The sequence below is a fragment of the Stegodyphus dumicola genome, chromosome X1, assembly GCF_044657685.1.
Source record: "Stegodyphus dumicola isolate Sdum_Otavi_A_Nest chromosome X1, ASM4465768v1".
NCBI classification, from domain to species: domain Eukaryota; kingdom Metazoa; phylum Arthropoda; class Arachnida; order Araneae; family Eresidae; genus Stegodyphus; species Stegodyphus dumicola.
The window spans coordinates 253,569,102-253,586,336 of NC_140780.1; the positions used below are offsets into that span (position 1 = coordinate 253,569,102).

Below are 17,235 nucleotides of genomic sequence, written 5' to 3' on the forward strand. Positions count from 1 at the left end.
ACGAAGTTAAAAGTATTGTAATCGCGAAAAATTTCAGGTATCATATTTCAACGAAAATATCCATTTTGACCGCTATCGAATGCAATTTAACGATGTTTATGCGTGACATCTGAGCCTAAGGACAGAATAAAGGACTCTTTCCCCCCCAAAAAAATTATAAAAACTGATTTAAAATGTATTCTGAAGGGAATTTTTCGTGGCGTCTGTACGTACATATCTCACATAAGTCAAAAACGAGTAGCCTCAGAACGTTGAAATTTTGTATATAGGACTGCTATAGCATGTAGATGTGTACCTCGTATTTTGGTTGCAGTCGACAGTATCAGTATTCTTATATGTTTGTAAACTGTGCATTTTTTGCTTTAAAAATGGTTGAATTATGTTGTTCTTATCTTCCGGTTAAGGTTTTTATGCCTTTAGTAAATCTTTACGCAATATTTGTAGAATTATAGACAATTGTAAAAGTTGTTTAAGTGCGGCTAAGCCTAATTATTTTTGACATGGCGGCCATATTTGTTTACATTTGAAACTTGGCAGAATATTGGATTTGTTGCCAATCTAGAGAAACTAAGCTTCGCAACAACAAAGATAACGCCTTATTTTATTCTTGCAAACTAAATCATGCTTAATCTATTCTGGAATTTATTCGAGGAAATAAGTGTTTAAGATTTACCTCATAATTTTTAATATTTTGAGTTTTTATATTTTGAGTTTTTATGTATTTTTGCCTTGTGGCGAAGTGAGAACCGAATTAATTGAATGAGAAACACTGAATCGTCTGTAAAAAAATATTTCTTTCTTTCTTTCTTTCTTTCTTTTTTTTTTTTTTTTTTTTGTTTGATTAATTTCTTTTATACATCTTTTTAGATTTATTATAGTATTTGAACAGAACACGTGGCAACGATTAGATAATTCTTCAGATGATATAAATTTTATGCATTCTGAGTTATAAAATGAATGAAATGTAACACTGTTAAGTGAATCTAGCGCCAGAGTGTTGCTATGGTAAACAAATACAGTAGACGCTCGTTTTTACGAACTCGTAGGGACTACGAAAACAGTTCGTTAAATCGAGAGTTCGTAATTTAGAAAGGCATCGGAAATCGTTAGTATTTCACATTTTAATGTTTTCGAGACAGGTTAGTGATACTATTCCATGCTTTTATTTATGTATTAGGAATTATTTTTAATAGTATTACTACTTAATAAATGATATCTATTCTATTAAACAAACAAGAAATATAAAATATTTGTAAAACGTACCTTTATTAAGTCATTGAGCAACAAAATAATCACTTATCTTTGTCTGTTTTAAAACAACAGATTGTACAATGCAAGACTCCATCTTCTCTATATTTGTTAGCATTTCACAATTATCACTGGCCTCAAAAAATCGTCTAAGTTCTGACAAGTATTCAGCAGCTTGTTTTAAAGTCGGTCTTGGTGTTACTTCATTTTCTTCTTCTTCATTTTCTGGATCTGAAAGTCTCTCATTATCGTTGATTATGCTGTTAATAATATCGTGATCCGATATTTCCTCCGTGCAGATGACATTAGAATCCACATTTAAAAAATCCTCGAATGAAAGTTCTGGCAACTGTGGATTTCTATGGCGAAGTTCATGCATGAGAACCTCATCTTCGTCGTGAGATCTATTGTCATGGATTTCTTCAGTTACGTCTGTTTCTTTAATAAAACCTGCATGTCGAAAGGCTTTAGAAATTGTTTCATCTAAAACATCATTCCATGCACTGATTGATAAATGCATTGCACCAAGAATATCAATCTGATAAGGTTGTTCCCTTTCCAAGCCAAGGATTACTCTTTGCAAGAGCACTGTCTTATATTTTCGCTTGAAACTATTGATTATCCCCTGATCCATTGGCTGTAAAACTGCAGTTGCATTTGGTGGGAGATATTCCACACGGATTGCCTGAAGCCCAGTGACTTCCATGTGTGCAGAACAATTGTCCACGATTAGGAGAACTTTGCGCTTCTCTGCTGAAAAACGGTTATCTAAATCTCTCAACCATTTTTCGTAGATGTTGCCAGTCATCCAGGCCTCATTATTAGCATAATATGCAGCAGGAATCTTCTGAACATTTTTGAAACACCTTGGTTTCAGATATTTTCCAATAAAGAGCAGAGGCAATTTTTGTGACCCAGTCCTGTTGGCTGCAATCAAAACTGTAAGTCTCTCTTTAGCTTTATTACCTCACATTAACACATTTATCTCCTTTATAAGCTAATGTTCTTTCTGGCAAAATCTTAAAAAACAAAGCCGTTTCGTCCGCATTAAAAACGTCATCTGCAGCGTATTCAAAAAGAAGCAATTTCAACTTTTCTTCTTTCCATTCATTTGCTGATGACGTGTCTACTGCTGCACTTTCACCACACACTTTCCGGAAACTCAAACCATTCCGAAATTTAAATTTCTGTAACCAACCATCCGATGCTTTAAAATCTTTGATGTTTAATTTGGAAGAAAAAAAGTATGCTTGTTCTTTAAGTACATTTCCATCAATTGGAATGTTTAAGCTTCTCATCTTTCGAAACCAAACAAGCAAAGCCCTTTCCAAATTTGGGTGTTTTCATTCTCGAAAATATTTTCGAGATGAGGGTACACATTCATCGTTTCCGTTTTTAGCTCCAAAGATCTTCTCTCTTGCCTTTAAAATCGTCGATAAACTATTTTTAGGAATTCCATATTTCTGAGCAATTTGTGTCTTGCTTAATATTTTTTCGTCAACTTCTTTTAAAATCTTCTTCTTTATTTCAACCGCTAAACAAATTCGTTTCTTCATTTGCGACATAGCTCTAAGAATCTTACTTAACAAAAACTGGCCCAATCTCCCTCTCGACTAACGAGACTTCACTGATTGAGTTGTCCAGATCAAATGACTATGACATTACAAAAAGCAACAACTCTCTTTTAGAAGCAACCCAAACTCCTTTAACACGAATGGTCTCACCCCCACCCAACAACATCAGGCCGATGCTCTTCTGAGAGCCTCCCACAACAAACAACACCATAAATTTGTCCTAATTCTTACTGTACTTCTTCGAATGTTTCGCACTTGCTGCCTCAAAATAGTTGGAGATTTTATTTGACCTTCACACTTCGTTCCAATGAAACACGCAGAAGTATGAAAACTGAGTTCGCAAAAAAGAGATTTTCCTGATTTGTAGTTCGTAAATAAGAGTGCAAAATTACATTACATATATGGGAGTGTATTCGGGACCATTCGCTAGTTCGTCAAATCGAGAGTGTTCGTAAAAAAGAGGTTCGTAAAAACGAACGTCTACTGTATAGTGAATTTAAAAAAGTGCATTTATTCTATTGTGGTTTATGCGCTATCGGCGAAAAAGATTTAACCTCTTCGTCGTCCGTAACGCGTCCAGCGCGATCAAGTGAAACTTCCGCAGAGCGGCCGTAACGCGCCTCAAGCGTTCTTCTACATTTTAAAACTTTTAAACATTTAAAACGCTTTCTAAATGTTAACGTGTTTGAGTTTTTATTTTTGTTTGTTTTAATACCTCCTAGATGGTAGCATTAATCAGGCATTCTATTTCTAATTTAATTTGCTCCGGGTTTTATGACTATTTGCGCCATTTTACATAAGATACAAGACAGTGAGAGATGGCTTCAACGTCTAGTCAGCAGAAAAAGAAAAAAAATGAGGTTGTGAATTGGAAAGACAAGAAGGATATACGTTTGATGAGTACAGTCCATAATAACTCGATGATTGATGTTGGAACACGGAAAAGAACTGAAAAAAAAATAATAATTGTGAAAGATTACAACAACAAAATGGGAGGAGTGGACCGTCTAGATCAGATATTATCAAATTATCCTGCTGTTAGAAATAAGCAGAGATATTATTATTTTTCCATTATGCTTTATTTCCTTATAATTTTACTTAATATTCATTGACATTCATCCACCAAGTCATGTATGGAAAGTTATGATGTAAAGAGAAAACAACATTACACGCTACGAAAAACAGACAGCCGCTGATGGGAAATTTTCGCGGATAGGAGAGGACGGCAAAAGGGTTACTTCAATCCAATAAGTTTAAATGAAATGCAGGAAAAAATGCGTATAATTTAATATTCCGTACAAGGAAATCATGTAGTGTACACATCAGATTTTTTGAATAAATGTCCGTTTTATAGAATTTTCCATTACATGAATTCGTCGACATACTGTATCATTTGATAACGGAAAACTATTAAGTTCATTAGCCGCATTTTCGTTGAATAATGTTAAGGTAAGCATGAATGCACTGAATTTAATGGCTTGTATCACCCAATTTTCTTGATTAATTAGTGGTTTATTTTATTTTAAATTTAATTATTTACTTTGAGATTAAATGGATTTGTTGGATATTCTTATTGTTATTGGCTTCTTCTATAAAATTTTTTTCACTTCACAGTACCTTGCCATTTTAAGGCCTAATATACCAACGGATATAGATTTATTTCATATTTTATTAATCTGTTTAATTCCCCCCAATTACTCTGGAGCTATGTAAGAGTAGACTCATCAGTTCACTCCCTATCAATGTTATATTTTGGTCTCTTACTTTATTAAAATATTTCTGAACATTATTTTAAGTGGACTAGTGAGGTCAGAAATGCAGCTAATGGAAAGGAATATAAGCTGTCTCCCCCAATGAAGCATACACATTATTTTATGTCCATTGATTATGCTTTATATATATATTTTTTGCATAAATTCTATTATTTGTATATGAAATTAAAGATTAGTAAAAATAAAATAAGTCAATTATTTTTGGATTACTTCTGTGTGCCATTGGTTTTTACTTCAACATTCACTAATCAGTAATTTCCTTTTAATTTCTTCAAATTTATCTTTACTTTAATTCTAATATTTACACATTATAAATATTATAATTTCATTTTTATACATTGTCAACTGGCTATAGATGGCAGAAACTCACAATGTTTAAATTCTTCTTTTACGCTTACATAGCCAAACTTAAATCTATATTGATTGCTATATCCTATTGCAACTTCATGCTTATTAAAAAGTCAGATTTTATATTCTGTTTTTTATGTTTCTCTCTCACACACTCTCTCGCATATATATATGAACATATATATGTGTGTTGTGTTATGTAAAATGATAATGGGATATTATTAAGTTCATTAGCCACTTTTTCGCTGAATAATGTTAAAACGATATCTTTAGCTGCTGGAAATATAAGATTTTTTCCAATAGCGTGAGCCTGCCCTGTCTTGGCAATTCTTAGGCTTGCTAGGTAACTAGCTTAAAAAGCATTTTTATTTGAAGTAACACCACCTTGCATTACTTGTTTACTATTTTTGAACTCCGATAAGTTCTTCTTAAAATATTCTTCAGATTTATCCTTTAAATTGGCATGTTTAGATTCAAGATGTCTTTTAAGAAACGATGTTTTACATTTTGATTGGATAATAGTTCACTGCAAACAACACACTGAAGTTGAATGCCCATTTCATCTCCATTTCAAATAAACCCAAATGATAAATAACTTTCATTGTATTTTCTATAAACAATTTGTCTTTTCTTTTCAATGCTCTTAGTGCTAGTAGATTGTCCTAGATCCATCACCTGTAAATTATCACGTTCCCGCTTAGTCAATCCTAGCAATTTTTGCCTATTGAAAAATCTAGGTTTGTTTTATTATTTTTTCACAAATATTTAAACGCGCAATACATATATTACGATTTCTTCAAAAACAAAAACGACGATATTCTCAAATCGCGTAGAAAACTAAGAAATACGAAGTAACTGGAAGACAAAATACCTGCTCTTAGAGACCGCAAAGCGATGCAAATCATTCTGATTGAAAATAGAGCAACATGAGCCCGAAAATGGTGGCGACATAAAGTGTAGACATGGTAATAAATCGACCAACTCTAAAAGAATTAACGAGATCTTTTTGTAGGAACTTATTTTTATTCCCATTAAATACTTATACAACACTGATTTCTATTACTAGTTTCAAAAGCATCATTTATGACACATTTTTTTATGTCTGTGGCTAACAGAATATTTGTGAAAATAAAAGCGGAATATTTTGCTAAAGTCTATGAGCTGTTATTGACCTTTGACAAAGTTCATATCGCATAAATTTACGAGTGTTAGAGGGGAAAAAAACAGGATATTAGCGTATTTAATTTTTGAATTTAATCGTTAAAAATACTTTGTTTCTTTGCGCGCCACCAGTTGAGAATCGCTGCTCTAAGCTGTTATTATGCTCGGCCGTATTACGTGCCTTTTAATAGCTTATAAGGTATTTCTCCCGCCTTCCTAGCGTGCTTTCGTGGTGTGGTGGTCTGCACACTGGGCGCGTATTCCAGAGGTCCGCGGTTAGATTCCCGGTGAAGGCGTTGCTCAAATTTTAGCTTGCCTGCTTCCAAAAATACCTAATCTCTCTACAGTGGCGCCGAACTAAAAGGGTATTGGATGATGATTCTCCTCACGCAGAATTTGGTGATTGGGTCCCCTAAAAACCCCAGTCGCCCTTTAAAACGGGGAGTATATAAGGTATTTCTCTCACCTTCCTAGCGTGCCTTCGTGGTGTAGTGGTTCTGCACCCTGGGTCGGTATCCAGAGGTCCGTGGTTCGATTCCCGGCGAAACGCGTTGCTAATTTTTCATCTTGCCTGCTTCCAAAAATACCTAATGTCTCTACAAGCTTCACTGGCTAATTTAATATTACAGGCGAACTAGTTTATAATTGTGTTAGCTTCGGCTAAATCTCTTTAGTGAGTCATTAGTTAGTTCTTATCTCACATTTTGAGTTCAGGCCCAAGCGGAGGCTTTGTTATACGCCCTGAAAAAGTGGCTGACTGTATATCTTTATTTGGAGCAAATAAAGGATAATTAACCCTTGTTGAGTTTACGTTTCTGTTCTTGGACTTAAGCGATTATTCGTTTAGCAGTTCACTAGGTTCCTCGACATTACATTTAAGAAGATAAATGTGAGGAAATCTACAAACTTAAGGCACATTGTCTCGTAATTATATTACACAGAGGAATATAGTGAAAATCTCAGGCAGCCAGCCCGTTTAGTCACAGAAAACTAAATCCGAGCTTAGCTACTAATGTTTCAGGATTTTACCACACGACCACTGGTGGCAGTATATACGGGAATGGCGAAATTAATTTCACCTGCGTTTCTTACGCAGGTGTGAAAAACTAAATAACAAAATCTTCAGGATTATAATCAAAATATTGATCTTTTAAAGGATCCTTTAATTAAACTTCAGGGCAGAAAATTTTCACATAAATATCCAAATTAGGAAAAAGATCTTAAGAAACAGAAAGACAATTCGTAACGTGCAGCAGAATAAGAATTTATGCTAAAATATTCTGTAATCCTTTTCTACCAAAATTAATGAAATGCTTTTATTCTTCTAATAAATAGTTACAATTAAACAGTTACAAGCTGCGAAGTACCAGTTGCATCTCTTATTAAAATACTCTTAAAAAGAACAAAAGACACTAAAACAAAATAACACTAACAATCTTAAAAAATAATACTAATAATCGTATCTTATAGATCACCTAAAACCTTACCAGTTATTAAATATCTCAAACATGAAAAACTTGACATAGATTTCAACCTGTTGTACCAAAATAATTAAGTCATATCCTTATATCCGTGTGGTCGTAAAAAACTTCCCCGATACATACATAAACCCATAGCGATCTGCGTATTTCATAAGTGCACATCAGCGTAGCCACTGAGGGAGGGGTTTCGAAAAAGGACCAATGAGCTGCTGATGCTCTTGTGACGCTAAATCTTCGTGCATGTGAGCGTATGTTGTTTATGTTTTAATTTTCATTTGTTTCGTAGTTATAAATATATGGCGTAATAGTCGTAGAAAATCTCATAGTGCTTTCGTTTTCTGAGTTTGATTAATCGCTACATTTCACTTTCGCGATTTTTATCACGCATTAATATTTGGATTGATGTTCACGGCATATTATGTGGATTAAGAGAATTCAAGTGTATATTTTTTTTTTAATTGAGGTAAGAATGGCTGAAAGTGTTACAATGAATCTAGTGTTTTCTTATTTCAGTGCTTGCATTTTTTTTTTATTTTTAAAGTGCAAGATTCAGAACACATATAATCTGATTATATCCATTGTTAACATTAAAAAATATATGTGAATAACTTGAATATACTTTTTGTGAATAAGATAAATTCACTCTGTTTGATGAGAATTTCTCGTGTTTCTTTCATTTAAAAATGAGCAGCTATTAAATGTGAAATTTAACACACTAAATGTATAATGCAAATTAGTAAAGTTCACTTTGAATAAAGTTCTGCATTGGTTATTATTATAGAACATCTTTTTCATATAGACTACAATTAAAAGTGCTGACTTCTATTTTAATATACTATGTAATTGGTGTAAATATTTTCTCATATCTTACTTACGTAAATACTTTCTCATATTTATGATTCTCATATTTATGAGAAAGTATTTATTACGTAAATACTTTCTCATATTTTCTCATATCATTTTTTCATAATCTACATATGTAATTGGTGTAAATATTTTTCTCATACGCATAGTTTTATGTAAAGATCGTATTTGGGTTCAGATGTTTATCACATATTTCTTTCTTCATCTTATTTACCACTTATTAAGTAATATTTCACATCGATATTTTTGCGAAGTATCCAACATGTGTTTGTATTTATTTCAACCAGGTACTGAAATCTTCATAATTTCCTATATTTGATCTAACTTCGCAATGAAAAGTTTCAGAAACAATCAATGATTCTTTAATTAGTATTTTGTACAGAACATTGGGTAGCAGAATATTTTCAACCATCTTGCTTAAATCTTAAAGCACGTGAAAGGTCATGTGACATGACAGAAATATTACTGGATCATTGGTCCATCCTAGAGGGCACTCCCTCGGTAGCTACACAGATGTGCACTTGTGAAATATGCTAGCGGTCTATCCGCTCAACCGATAGAAATGAAATTTCAGATATTGTTATTTGAAAGTATGCACTCTAGATTATGTCGGTTTAAAACAATAGAACTCAAACAGTTACGGGGTGGTGAAAACATTTCGAAAATTTCGAGTGATAACATCTACCTTTTTTCTCGCTCGAATTGATCAGCTCATTGAAATACCATAAATGACTTTGAAAATATACGCGTATGACGAAAATTGCAGGCGTAAAACATCTTCAAAACAGACCAGTGTAAGGAACCAATGACAACACAAGAGAGGAAAGGGCTTTTATTGGAATTACAAATTTTCAATGTGCTCACCGTTGCAGACATGTATCGTTCCAGAGCCATTTATGCTTTTTCAGTGAGCTAATTATTTTGCACAGGGAAACAGCGGGTGTTGCCATTCGAAAATTTCGAAATCTTTTTACCGTAGAGGGAACTGTGAGAGCTCTGTTGCTTTAACTCATCACAATCTCAAGCACATACCTTCAAATAACAATATCTAAAATTTTATTTCAATTGGCTGAGCGGATAGGCCGCTAGGGTTTTATGTAATGGGGAAGTTTTTTTATGACCATCCTGTATATTGTACATATATAAAAAAGGAAGATCATTTCTAATTTTGTCACAAAGTAAGTGGTGTTGATCTCACTGTTCTTAATCTATTATTAATGAGTATTATTTTGATAAATCACACATAAATATAAGTACAAAGATACTTTCAAGAAATTAAATATATGAGTTATTTTTTTTTTCAGCAAAAACCAGCAGCCTCTGTGGTTGGTAACAGTTGACGTTAAAGCCCGTAGTAGGAAAATCTCAATACATATTTCCTCCTAAGGGTTTGTTTTCATTACCGCTTAATAAAACATTTCTCAGCAAAAATTGAATATGATAAAAAAGGTCAAAGAACAACCTTCTTTATGAATCGATTTTGAAGCAAAATTTAGGGCATATAGAATTCATGTAATTATGCCACGTGCATTATTCATTTTTCCTGCAGCATAAGTTTTTGCTTTGTTTGTGATCTTACTCGTACGAAGAATGTCCTCATAAATTAAAAGGTCTGATGTGGCCAGAACATAGCTACATCATTGATAAAACTCACGTAATCACATTTATAGCCAGTTCCACGTTTTAAATAGCAAAAAGCATTTTAAGGAATTGTGAAGCCATGAAATTTAAAACAAGGAATTGTGAGGATCCTATTTCGTGCTTATTCACTTAAAAGTCACTATCGACGTTTCGGACCGAGATTTTTGTACCTCCCTTACTTACCTTTATGATTGAAACGCAGTAAATAAAATACCCGAATATTTGAGATATTAGTATTTCTGAAAGAATGAGAGCATTTCTGAGTGCAGTTAAAATTTTTTATAATTTAAGATCTGACACATTAGTCTTAATTCATATCGCGTGAATTTGGTGTTTCATTTGATAAATTTAATTCCATGTCTATGAATTAAAATCCTTATAGTAGCATTTTACTTGTAAAGTAGAAAATATTCTACCTATAAAATTGCTGTATTGCGGCTCTATCAATGTGATGAAGTTTTGGGGATTATTGGGATATCCAGATAAAACTTGAAGCAACGTTTTTCTGTGATGAAGGATTCTGCGAGTTTGAACTTAATAAATTGTACCGCAATATTTCTGGGGAGTCATCAGTACTCAGATTTTCCACCGAAAGGTAATATATTACTCTACGGATATACACTTTATTTTTGTATATCCTGTTGGAAACTAATTAAGACGTACTGTTAATTGTGTCAGCTGTTACTTTGCTCGGAATTTTCCCTTAATGTGGAAAGATTTCGCTTGATAAAGCTAATTGTTGGCTTGATTATTCTTTTCAAGTTTATTAATGTATATGAATGTGGCTTTCATTTGCTGCTTTGTGGTATTCAATTTTTTATGTTTCATCTTTGATACTGCGTAAATTGTGCTCTTCAGATGCTGTCTAAAAGATAGAAAAAAATTGTGAACAAGACCAATTTTGCTTCTAGGATTTGGTGATAAAATTATTAATTGAGAAAAACTATTGAAGTTTTTCAAGTTCTGAATTTATTATTAACTGAACTGTGATTGCTATTGGAAGTAAAAGCAGAATAAGTAGAACAGGCGTGTCAAGAAATATTCCGAAACCGCCTATCTTCACTGCGTAAATTTAAATTGCTTTCTCAAATTGTATGTCCACATTCGTGAACTCATGAAAACTGTCACTTGGATATTGTCATCAACTTTGGTGTTTCATACAACTAGTAATAAATTCCTAACGACTGTTATCAGGTTTATTTAAACAGAAAGTAGCTATAATATATTTTAGTTCAGTATGGCTAGAGATATATCTTGAACCTTCGTTTACACTGCTGAATTAAAAAATTTTGAAGTATCATTACGTACATAAATATCCCACTTTACAATACTGTATTATTATTTCTGAATACAATAGAATTTCAAAATAATTTAATTTCGCTACTTTGCGAGTTAAAATATCATAAAGAATTTTTTTAAAAAAGAATAGTCCAAGTAGAAATTCTGTAAGGGAAACAAAGCAAACACAAAATATAAGAAAAAAATTATCTAAAATGGTTTAAAATGAAGAATATTTTGCATATGAATGCTAAAAATAATAAAATGAATTTCATTGAAAAAAAGAAGCTAAAAGTAGGTAATATATTTTAAGCACAATTTATGCTCAGCTACTGTTTAAGGACTGTCCAAAATTCTTGCAATGCATTGGCATATTAATCGTTTAATTTATTTTGTTACAGTAAACGCCTAAACCAAGTCAAATAGTTATTAAAATACTGTTTATGGGTCTTTTTTGGAAAATAAATCAGCAGTATCTAATGCATTTAAAAGTTATTTTCAGGAAAACGTTACAGCAGATGAATTCGGTAATGTCGGAGTTGGTTTTTATGCTAATTTTAAAGAATAAAAACCTAAAAACTGTTAAATGAATTGGAGGAGATACCTATTCAAAATTCATTCGATACAGTGAAATAGTACGAATTACCGCAGACCAGGGTCTTGTATGCAACTACTATTCATTCTTTTTTTCTACACAGCGGAAATCATAGTTGCAATATAGCTGAGAGCCTAACTAGCAGTTGAGATTTACAGCAATGATTTTAATTGCTTTTGGAGAATTCGCACCGCTGCAATCAATTTAAAAATATATATTACTAAATATTATTGAGAGGAAAATTACACATTTTTAAGTTGGTAATTTAAAAATTTAGAATAGTAATTATGATAAGTACTGAAGATGTGAGTTGCCACAAAATAGAGCATAATAAAATATACAATAAATACCTCCAGTTCATCTCAAGTATGTTTAAGTCTTCTAACATCTGAGGCAGTATGACGTCATACACTTGCCCGCTTTAGGTGATGGCCCGGATGGGAGGCCGCTACCTCGTTTCCATGACAACAGCGCAGCCTCAGCGAATCTCTCTAGCATCCAGTATCTTAATCATCAGTCCTGAGTAATGTGTAGTTTTGCGATGTTGCCCATTGCTGATTTTCAGGATTTGTGTGTTATTGTTTTGCTACTGAAATTTATTTATAAACATGCTGTTAATTATATCAGTTATTTAGTTTAAATAAAGTGGGTAACGCACTATACTAGTAAACAAGCAAAGTAAAAACATCTGAGAGAATACGTATTGTAAAAAGGATAAAAACTTTCTGCAAGGTAAACAGACGATTGCAATTGTATTTTAAAACTCTATTAACATTTCGACTTTACCTTTATAGAGAAAGTTTTCTAAGCGCACATTTTACATCTGGTTATGGTAAGTTCCATGCTTACTAAATCGTAATTCTGGATGTATACTTATTATGATATACTGCAGTTTAATTCTGTGACTCTGCATGATTATTGGGAATGCAGTTTCTTTAAAATGTTCCAAAGAATGCAAAGCATGTAAGGAACGTTAATATTAAGCTTTATGGTACAACTGTATCTTCAAAATGATATGCTACTCTTAGTTTACCAATTTTATTTTTGATTTTCTTATTCTTTCCTCGTACGCTATGAATTCGTGTGTGTTTGCGTAAATGATTTGCTATTATTTCTCTATTTCTTACTCCTCTGGCATATATATATATATATATATATATATATATATATATATATATATATATATATATATATATTCACTATAGAAATATTGATTATATTATCTTCTAATATAAATTTAGTAGAAGTGTCAAAAAAGAATGAACCCATATGTAGGAAGTTTAATTCCGAAAATTGTGTTTTAAAGTAACTTGAATGTAAATTATTAAAAATGTTTTACGGGGACTTGATTAAATCATAAATAACAAAATTTCAAACTTTGAAAATGAAATTAAATTAAAAGCAAGTAATTATGAACTGAATATACCAGACAGTAGTATTGACTGATTTCTTGGTTTAAAGCTAAGCTCTTTTAATAGAAATCTAAAAAATCTTCTATCAGTTTGCAGCCCATTAACTTAAGTTTATTTTCCTTCTTTAATATATTAAAATCTTTTCTAGATGAGGCCCACCAGCGGCCGAGCGGTAAAGACGCTGAACATTGGTAGTTCGGTCTGAGGTTCGAATCCCGCAAACGGGCTGGCTGCATGGACGTTTTCGTGGTTTTCCCCATGTGTAACGTGTATACGAACCAGTTTCCCTTAGAAAGTCCTCCACGAAAGGCATCCCTCCCTTTAGGCAGATAGCCCTCGTGTGCTTTGCCATAACTGAATAATCCAAAAATCCTTTTCTAGATGTAGTTTATTTTGCATCAAGCTTAGTACGGATGAGAAAAGATTTAATATTAATTACTATAGTGTCGTTTCAGTTTCATGTTTACTAAAAAACGTTTCTTAAGTGCATGTTTTAAGACTTTTGTGTAGTAAATTCCATACCTACTAAACCACATACATGAGTGTATAATGACCTATTTTGGCAGAGCTAAGGCGCCATCTGCTTTGTGTTTAGAAAATAAACTATTATTCTTTGTTTATAATTTGTTCATTTTACGATATAGTTTTATATACATTGGTTTGAGTCAATCTTCGTCCTTGTTTTAGTACTGCATGACTTATTGCTAAACCTTCTTATCTTTCTGTTAAATTTCGCATCAAAGAAAACTTTATCGTATAGACTTTTTTTTTGTTTGAGTTTCATTGTTCACTATTCAAATAGATTATCTTTTCTTAATGTTTCAAACGTATAAATGCTGTAATATAAGAAACTGCGACAAAAGTGATACGAAGGAATTATTTTAAAATTTTTTCAAGTTACAATACACTTTTTTAAAGCACGAGAAGTACATATGGCATCGCTAAATCGAACTCTGTATTTTAAGACCCTTCCCAAAATAACGATTGATACATGAAGTAGGATAGGAAAACTAAATTTTAATGATGAATACCGTATTTAAGTTTGACGAACAAACTTCTCTATATAAATTTTTCAGAACCACTTTGTCAGCTTTTTTAATGTGCAGGTTACCAGATTTCACGTGTTTTTCATTTTTGGAGGGAAAAATTAAAAAGGTCTGATTGGGAAAAGTTGAACAAGTTGTAGTCTGGTGCAATTTTATAAAATTTATTGCCTGTTGGCATTATACCAAAATTTATTGCTTTTGAAAATTCTTGCATTTTGGGAAAAAATTAAAATAAATAAAGAAAAAGGTAAAGAAAAAATTCGTTTTTTTTTGCCGAATAGCGGATTCAACTATTTAATATTTTTTAATGAATGTGAAATAAGAGGAGGAGTTGAGGAAACAACATAAACCCTCTTCTAACTCGACTTGACATACTGTGCACCCATACCTTCACAGATTTTGACGAATGCATAAAAAATGCACACCTTTTACACATTTACACACACACGCACGTACACATATACAAAAGTGATGTTAGAGTTTTTACATACCCAGTTACAATAATATTAGACTTTTTATATACAGTTACAATAATGCTGCAAATGCTCATAACAGTTATCAGAGAGAAACATTATAAATTAAATTTATTTTAATTCATATTAGTTAGATGTGTTAGTAAATAATATAATACAGATTTAAATTAAGATTTTAAATGATTCAGTTTGTTAACAAATTACAGACTAATTAAATTTGAAAGATAAATTAGAAATTTTTCATTATCGAATGACGATACTCTAAGAGCATATTGTGCACAAGGTCTCTTGAAAGATAAACTAAAGACTAGGTTTGGAGCAGTGTCAACACTTTTGCAGTCTAGTATACAATATAGGGAAGGTAGCGTAACGTAACATAACAAAAACCATTGTCCTAAAATTTGGAAAAACTACACTAAGGATGTTTCTGACGTGAATAAGCTAGTTAGCGATATTATTAATTTCGTTTAAACATTTTGTGGGCGGGTGAGGAAAACGGAAAGCAAAATGGAAGAAAATATTGCACTACTTGTGTACACAAAATTCAGTTTACCTGAATTCAAAAAACTGCTCAAAACTCTCCTTTGTCATGCATTCCGCAAAACAAGGCTCGCTTCTCAATACCATTCTGCACTTTTTGAAGTTGCTACAGTCGACTGTGGAGATAGCCGTATGAAATTTTGCGGACCTTCTGAAGGTTTTAGTGTTCTTTTATTTATTTCAAACTAATTAAAAAAATAGTTAAATTTGGTTGAAGAATGATTAAGTTTTTTGTTCAAAATATATTACGCAAATGATTCAAGAAGAGTTTAAACAAAGAGAAAAAGTACAGATTTTATAAAATCTCCTCCCCCATTTTTTTTTTGTCCAGTTACGCACCCTTTCATGCATTTTCTCCAATCATCAAAATTGTTTACAATTTAATAATCTTATTTTAAGTCAGCAACAAAGTAGATTTTCTAACACTGATTCGACGAAGCTGAAATATTACTCGCTTGACTTCACTGAATGAAGCATACGATTTCGTAATTAAATGACGCTTATTTAAAATATAGCCATTTTCTCTCATATGTTGATAAGAAACTTTTATGTCGCATTTGAATGTATCAAAAATATTTTTTGTGCAAAACAAAACAAATCTAAGAATATATTTTTATTGCAGAGCACCTTATGTGAGGTACAATGCAACGGCTACATGAATATATTTTCAGAGTTATTATGCTATCGTAAAAAAGAAAAGTTTAATATTTGAACAAAAATGCTATTGTTAATAAATTTTCTAATGCAGGAACTCTACAAAATTGTTTCTCGAAATGCATTTTTTGATTGCTAATAACTTACATTCGAATTTTTGCCTGAAATTCTTATTTCTTAAACTGTTAGAATCTATATTTCCTTGCCCCAAATTCATATTTCGATTTCACTGTGTCAACTTATAGAAATGTCTTATATAAAAGTTTTAATTATTCTTCCTTTCGAGGAAAAATTTAATTTAAATTTTAAAAATCAATCAATACAGCTCACGAAAGCAGTTCTTATGATTCAGAATAAAGCATCTGAACCATATATATATAATGTAATGATAGCACAATTGTGGAAGCACTGTTGTATATATATTAATCAACAAATGAAATTCATAACGCCTTAAGAACATCATCATCTGCAAAACTGAAACTAATGCGGATTATAGTCGTTTTGGGGTATGGAATGATCCTAAAACATTTTCAATTTACAATGCGTTGTTTCTGCTGTGTAACTTAATAAGACTCAAATTTAGAGCATGCGTTATAAGAAACCAGTGGAAGAAAGGACTTGTAAAGTTGGCTTTCTTGTGATGACGAGTAGGTTGCTCTTGGCAGAGATGAAACGTTGCAATGATCGAGTGATGCGGAGGGATTGCTCCGATACCTCTACTGCGTATTCGCCTAGCGGCCGCTTTCTTCGCCCTTCGGATGCGGGTCAAGGTTATGAAATCTTTAAACACAGCAGAACCACGCGATGCCCCCCTCAAAAATATTTTTTTTTTTTTTTTTTTTTTTTTGTCACATGGCTTTTTCAGTATAGACATACAAGTAGGCGAGATGCTAATGGCACGCTTATCAGGTGTTAATTGTTGTGTAATTTATATCATTATTTTAGAAATACGTTTGCAGATGACATTAGATTACTGCTTAAAAAAGGAAGTTAACTAACTAATTTTAAGTATCTCTCAGAAATTAAGTTGAATATCTGCTGCCTAAAATTTTAACTGAGTGAGAGGACATTTTGAATATGAAATGCTTAATCTTTCAGGAGTAATGCTACGCTCTGATTTCGTCTATCATGAAAATTCTTGTTTTGAT

General features: G+C 32.2%; 1 protein-coding gene and 1 long non-coding RNA gene across 4 annotated transcripts in view; one reads left to right on the forward strand and one right to left on the reverse strand.

Moving 5' to 3' along the window:
- The window catches only part of LOC146993476 (uncharacterized), a 178,639-nt gene that overhangs the window by 17,284 nt on the left and 144,120 nt on the right, over nt 1-17,235 (reverse strand). The window contains exon 2 of the long non-coding RNA XR_015038476.1: nt 12,313-12,551. This is a non-coding gene — a long non-coding RNA (uncharacterized LOC146993476). The remainder of the gene's footprint in view (nt 1-12,312; nt 12,552-17,235) is intronic.
- Nucleotides 12,497-17,235, forward strand: part of LOC118188684 (uncharacterized) — a 355,582-nt gene continuing 350,843 nt past the window's right edge. For 2 of the 3 annotated variants that reach the window (XM_085807512.1, XM_085807511.1), the window contains exon 1: nt 12,497-12,794. The gene's annotated coding sequence lies outside the window, so the exon portion shown is untranslated. The remainder of the gene's footprint in view (nt 12,795-17,235) is intronic. The other variant, XM_085807513.1, reaches the window with a different exon arrangement.